General features: G+C 38.0%; 1 pseudogene; it reads right to left on the bottom strand.

The window, feature by feature from the left end:
• Positions 1 to 1235: 1235 nt before the first annotated feature.
• LOC107149957 lies at positions 1236 to 2193 on the bottom strand (annotated as a pseudogene).
• Positions 2194 to 6539: the final 4346 nt, after the last annotated feature.

The following is a 6539-nucleotide window of genomic DNA, read 5'->3' as shown; positions in this document are numbered from 1 at the left end:
TCCTACTATCACAGAAGAAATTAAGATGAGAACGGCACTTATCCTATATTTGATTGTATGTTGACATGGAAGCATTTGCATATGTTACAGGATAGAAGGCATGATATACTATTAACTCTGCTTTAAAAAGTGTGTGTGTTGGGCTGGGGTTGTGGCTCAGTGGTAGAGTACTTGCCTGGCACATGTGAGGCACTGGATTTGATTCTCAGCGCCACATAAAATAAATATTAAAAAATAAAGCAAAGGTATTGTGTCCATCTACAACTAAAAAAAAGTTAAAAAAAGTGCGTGTGTAGCCTTATAGATTAGAAAGATCAAGGAGAACTCTTTGAGTAAAATAGAAACACAATTAGATTTATCTCTTCATGTCTTCCATTTAATGCCTACCAGTTAATAAGACCTAAGGTAAAAACAACAAAAGAAAATTAAATTTAAATAATACAATCGTATTCTATATCCTTCATTCTCTATTACTTAATTTTTCCACACAATGTAGACTCAAAACTTAGCAGGTATAAAAAGGGGACTCTTTGATGAGGGAGCAATAGATATCATATAGGATCTAGTAGACGAGAACTTGTTTAACAACCTGAGAATCGAATCTGGGTACAGGTTTTTGTTTGTTTGTTTGTTTGTTTTGTTTTGTTTTAGCATTAAGTTATACATATCACAGACCGAACATATAGTTACATTAAATAAAACGTGCATTTTGGTATGAACTACCTGGAATGACCGTGCCTTGTGGGAAGCCTCACATCCAGGCAAGGCTAATATTCGTAGAAAAAGCTAAGAGAATGTGTTTCCAACCACAGTTGGCAGTGGGTTTCTTACTGCTAATCTGCAAGTTACGCTGGACATGTTACCACATTACTTGTGTAGGACACCATTTGTTGGGAAAGGGGAAGCAAGAACTAGCCTCAATGCCAGGTTCATTATAACTTCTCAGGAGTTTCACCAGCATAGAGAGTACAGTTTTTGAAAGGTAAACATCTTATGGAAAACAGACACCTCTTTAGAGTCTAAAACACATTTATTTTTCTGCTGTCTTTACACTGCATTTTCCATTTACAGCAGGTAGTCAGTAGGAAGGTTTTCTTCAGGACAAATGGACACAGGACTGAGATAATCCTGTGGGATTGAGAGGGAGCATGGGAACAGGGAGGAGGGCTGCCTCATGCTGCTCAAGATAGAGGCAAATGGGAACACACAGTCCGTGGGCCTGCAACCTTCTCCTCTTACCATCTTGCACAACGCTTGATGTAGTCATCCCCTTTATTCCTCCTTGTACTGCAAATGATGCTCTGCAGCTTTGAAAGTCAGTGGATCATCAAAATTCAGAGTATCAACAGATAAAATTTAATCCCCAAACATCATCCTTTAACATTCCCAGGGGAGCCATTCAGTGCCATCAATTGAATGGTCTCAATAAATGTAGACATGCTTTCCCTTTCCCTGTGATATTGGGGTGCCAGATCATGGTCCAGAATTTCACTGTGAGAGGCACCATGCTGTGTGCATAAGGAACTTGAGTTTCAAATTAAAATTCCCCATCCTCATGGTGACCTTCATCTTTAACAGGCAGTTTGTCCCTCACTGAAATCCTTCAAGTGGAGTCAGATGTGGTGGCTACATCCAGGACCCTTTTAGACCATCATCTTGCTTCAGTTTGCTTGAAAGTGTTAGCACTTTTGCCACCTTTACCCTGGGCACTCTGAGACAGGCTTGGCAGACCAGTGCCCAACACCCTGTCTGACCAGGGCCCAGCAGTGACAAAATGGCCCCTCAAACCCAGCTGAGAATGCAGTGTATTTGCTGCAGTTCTGGAACTTTGCTGATGTTTGCTGTTTAGGTAACTTAAGTGAGCTGCAGTAGTGTACGGATGTGTGTTCCATTGCATAGGGCTTATAATCAAGGCTTTTGAGGTCTTTCAGGTTCCAGACTTACCCATCATGTGACTATAGGCAAGTATTTCATCCCCAACGGCCTCATTTTCTTCATTTCTGAAGTTGGGTTAACAACTTTTTCCTCACAGGATTATTCTTTGTTTAAGGAGATGCTGTTTCAAAGTATTCAACTGGCATTTATTATGGGTCAAAATCAAAGCTCTTCTTACGACCGCCTTCCTCTCACTTTGTGCTCCAGTTGAGTGGGGGTGGGGACAAATATTCCCAGGTTCAGAATGTCTAGGGCCATCATCCATGCTCTGAAAGGGTCATGGTAAATGGGGCTCAGCCGACAAATCACTTCTTCTGGCTAATAAAACAGCAGCAATGTGCTGCCTCATGTGCATAGCATGACCCCCATGATCTATGAAGCTTTTACAATGTTGATCCTGCTCTGCTGCTGACCCAACAGTGCCTTTCTGGGAATTTGTAGGGGAAAAAAAAGAGAAAGAAACCATGACCTTGTAACCCTTAAAAGAGAAGGAAAAGAAACTACTACAGAATGTGTGTGTGTGTGTGTGTGTGTGTGTGTATGTATGTGTTTGGTGTTAGTACCTCTAAAGTTCTTCTTTTGGGATTGAACCTTGACATTTACATCTAAGATAAACAGCTAATAAGCTATCCTTTCTTATGCATTTTGCATACAACTAACAACAGTTGGGTTTTTAGGAAAAAATTAGCTTGAGGTATAGTAAGTGAATATTGATTCTGACTCTTCCTACATCACTATGGCCCATCCACATTGAACCAAACCCAAACTCTCTGTGGCAGCCAGAGGGGTATTTTACAAATATATAATCATGTCACATAATCACTGTGTGATAGACTAAGTTATGACCCCCAAATTCATATTTTTAAGACTTAAACCCTAGCATTACCATATTTGAAGATAGGCCTTTAAAGAGACAGTTTTGGTTAAGTGAGGTCATCAGGATGGGACCCCCATCCATTATCGTTCCTTATAAGAAGAAGAAGTGATACAAGGAGTGAGCATGCACAGAGAAAAGGCCCCACGAGGACACAGCAAGATTTGGCCATCTGCAAGGCAGGAATTGAGGCCTACACAGAAACCAGCCCAGCCGTGCTGGCACCTTGACCTTGACTTGCAACCTCCATACCTTTTTTTTTTTTAATTTTAATATTTATTTTTTAGTTTTTCGGCGGACACAACATCTTTGTTTGTATGTGGTGCTGAGGATTGAACCCGGGCCGCACGCATGCCAGGCGAGCGCGCTACCGCTTGAGCCACATGCCCAGCCCCCTCCATACCTTTTAACAAGATAAATTTCTGTTGTTTCAGTCACCCAGCCTTTGGTACTCTGTCATGGCAGTCCCACTTATTTCAGAATAAAATTCAATAATCTTTTTGTTTTCCTCTTTTGTGGTACTTGGGATTGAATCCAGAACTACACATTCTAGACAATCACTAAGCCACACCCCAAGGCTTTTTTATTTTGAGACAAGGTTTTGCTAAGTTGCCTGAGATGGCTTGAACAAGTGATTATTCTGCTTCAGCCTTCTGAGTATCTAGTGTGTTAAAAGGTTAGAATTTGTGCATAACTTGAATGCATACATTTTAACACAACCTCTCAAACCCTCTATCTGGTCTGAACCGGCTGTCCAAACTGATCTTGAGTTCTCTCTGCCTGCTACATCAACATCGACTTGTATGTTTTTGTCGGGGGGAAATTAGTCATCAAAGACTTTACATTTGAGTTTCTTTCCCTGAAAGTTTATAAGGTTGACTCCTCTTAATTCAAATCTTAGTTAAATGACTCTCATTGGAGAGGGTAGTTTTGACTCTTCCATCTGAAGTGTCTTCTCATCCCCTACCCTGAATATTTTCCACCATATTCTTATGTTTTCTTACCAGCACTTATCCCTTTAAGACAATACCTTCTTTACTTACTATTTGTTTATTGTATGTTCCTTCTTCCTAGAATGAAAGCTCCATGTGCTCAGGTCCTGTCCATCTCACAGTGTCTGTTCTCTGTTTCAATGTCTAACAATGCCTGACACACGAACTCCTTAGTCGGTAAATATTAAATGAATGAATATATCTCTTTTTTCAAATGCCTGTTCCTCATTCCTCTTTCCAACCATTGCCTACCTCATAGCTCATGTCCTAAGTTCATGTTTTCAGATATCCATTCTAGTTAACCAAAAACTTTTTCAAATTATGATAATCCTCTCACAAGGAAGTTGTATTTCCTTTGAAAATAGAGTTCCTATGTTGGAAATTTAGTCAATGGGGCTATACTGGAAGGTTCCCAGTGTATCAAACCTTTAACAATAGAGAACACCTTACTCTTATCAAGTTACTTTAACCAAAATAGGAGGAAAAAGCTATTAGGAGAATATTAGTAGAAATAAATACCTGGAGGTGTAAGAGGGAGAAAATGTTGAAATGTGATGCTCACAATCTAGTAAAGGCTGCATAGCACAATGACATTGGAATTCAGTCTTGAATTTCACTAAACCAGGGCTGGAGTGACTTACAGAAACTATACTACTTCATCTGCTGACAAGACAGGGAAGCAATGTGCTTAAAACCCAATAGAATTTCTAATCATTGGTTTCCCTGTTTTAAGATACCCAAATCTATTATCAAACCTTTATCTCCATCTGTTCCTGCAAGTTGTTCAAACAAAAGCCTGCTGATTAATGCCAGCATGATGTTACTTGTCATTTTTTATTGCAAGTGTTTACATAGGAAATACTATCCAGCTTTCACAGAGTAAGACTTGACATTTACATTTTCTTTACTTCATCACCCTGAACCTGAGCTCAGTTTCCCTATCAAATGCAAAGTGAATGACCTGAATCTAATAGCGTACAGATTGGTTATAGAGAAGAATTAGCCAGGGCCCTATGAACAAACACTTTTGCAACTAATATTCTCCTAATAGCTTTTTCTTCCTATTTTGATTAAAATAGCTTGATAACTTAGAATACTTCTAGGTTCTTTTTTTTTCCCATCAGCACCCAATACATATGTTCAGGACTTGGCAGAAGATTCTATTAGGTTTTATTATATAGTTATCATTGAATATATATAGTTATCTTACTCCAACTGTGCATGGCAGGACAAAGCTGCCTTCATTCAAAAAACTCTTAGCTCACCAATGGCTTATCACTTCATTGAACTGCCCTAATAAAAACCAGTCTTTGCAAGTTTAGATGCTACCATCAATTTATCCCATTTGGCTTCTCCTCATTTCCTGTGCAGGTAGGACCTTGTCCCTATTTTACTTTAAACTTGATTTTATTAAACAGAAGCCACTGGTGTTTTCTATGCCTAAAACATAAAGGCAGAAGTAAATATGCTAGAACATCTCTCACCTTTAATAAGAGAGAAAATAACAAGGATATCTGATCAGTTCAGGAGAGCTGGCAAACCATGTTCAGTTGGAAAAAGAAGTCAGAAAGGGAAATGACATCTAAATTATAATAGACTGAGGGATGAAAGGTATTTCCTTTTGTTTACCACGATGATAATTTCTGCTTAGAAGTGTATAATACTCTTACAATACTCTCTCCCTAACCCTTCTCTTTTCTTTTCCCCTCATACCATTCTTTGGGAATGGAAAAGTTTGCGTTTCTTTTGTTCTACTAAATGGAAAATTATTGCAGTCTTTCAGTAACACTAAAGACTAATAATAGAATGAATGTTATTTGTAAATATGTAGTTTTTTAATGCAGACTTAAAGAAACAAACATTTATTTCTACTTATAGAAATTCTCTCTAGAGTAAGTTGCTGATAACACTTAGTACAGGTTATTAATATAGATGGCAAGACTTTTAAAGTACATGATTTTAAAGGATAAGACTTTTAAAATACATAACTCTCTTTTGTTTACAAGGGTAGAAAAAATACTAATAAAGAAAAATCTTAATATTCGTACAATCCCATGCTATGGCTTACTCCTTTAAATGCATGGGTACAGGATTCAGCAGGCAGCCATATTTTAAGTATTTTTCATTACCATTTGTTTTTTTTTTTCCCTCACAAATAACAATTTTAGTATTCATTGTACTTCTCACCAGTTCTTAAATAAGAAAGATGAAAAGCTTAGCAACCACTTATTTCCATAATGCTTCCTCCTGGTAAGTTCTAGAAGTTAGCTGGCATATTTCACCAGGTGATGATCCTGGATTTCAAACCTGCTTGATATCTGTGTATCTCTCTTAAGACAGCGGCAAACTTGGGTAGCAGTCTATATGATGGTGCTTGTTAGGGTACTTAAAAATTAAATTAAAAGAACTAACCCTACTCTACTCTGTCTGTTTTCTAAATAATTCAGCATATTTTTAAAAACAATTCTCAGTGTCACACAGTCTATATTTGTTCCGTGCGTACTCTACAATTTATTTGAATAAGAATGTAGCAACTTTTAAGTGTAGTGGGGTACTTATTCTTTTTTACTTAGATGTTCTCATTCACTGCATATCTTAATAGCTGTTACTTGTCTTGCTTTTTTACAAGCTGCAGTCTCCTGGGCACAGTTTCTAGAAAGAAGTAGCAGTTGAGCCCTCTTAAATCTTTGAATTATAATTTTGTTCCAGGAGAGTTTATGTTTATTTGTTCTTAAAGT

The sequence above is a fragment of the Marmota marmota genome, unplaced genomic scaffold (genome assembly GCF_001458135.2).
Source record: "Marmota marmota marmota unplaced genomic scaffold, marMar, whole genome shotgun sequence".
Classification (NCBI taxonomy): Eukaryota; Metazoa; Chordata; class Mammalia; order Rodentia; family Sciuridae; genus Marmota; species Marmota marmota.
Note: the sequence above shows the minus strand (reverse complement) of the source record. Positions and strands in the feature narration are given on the sequence as shown.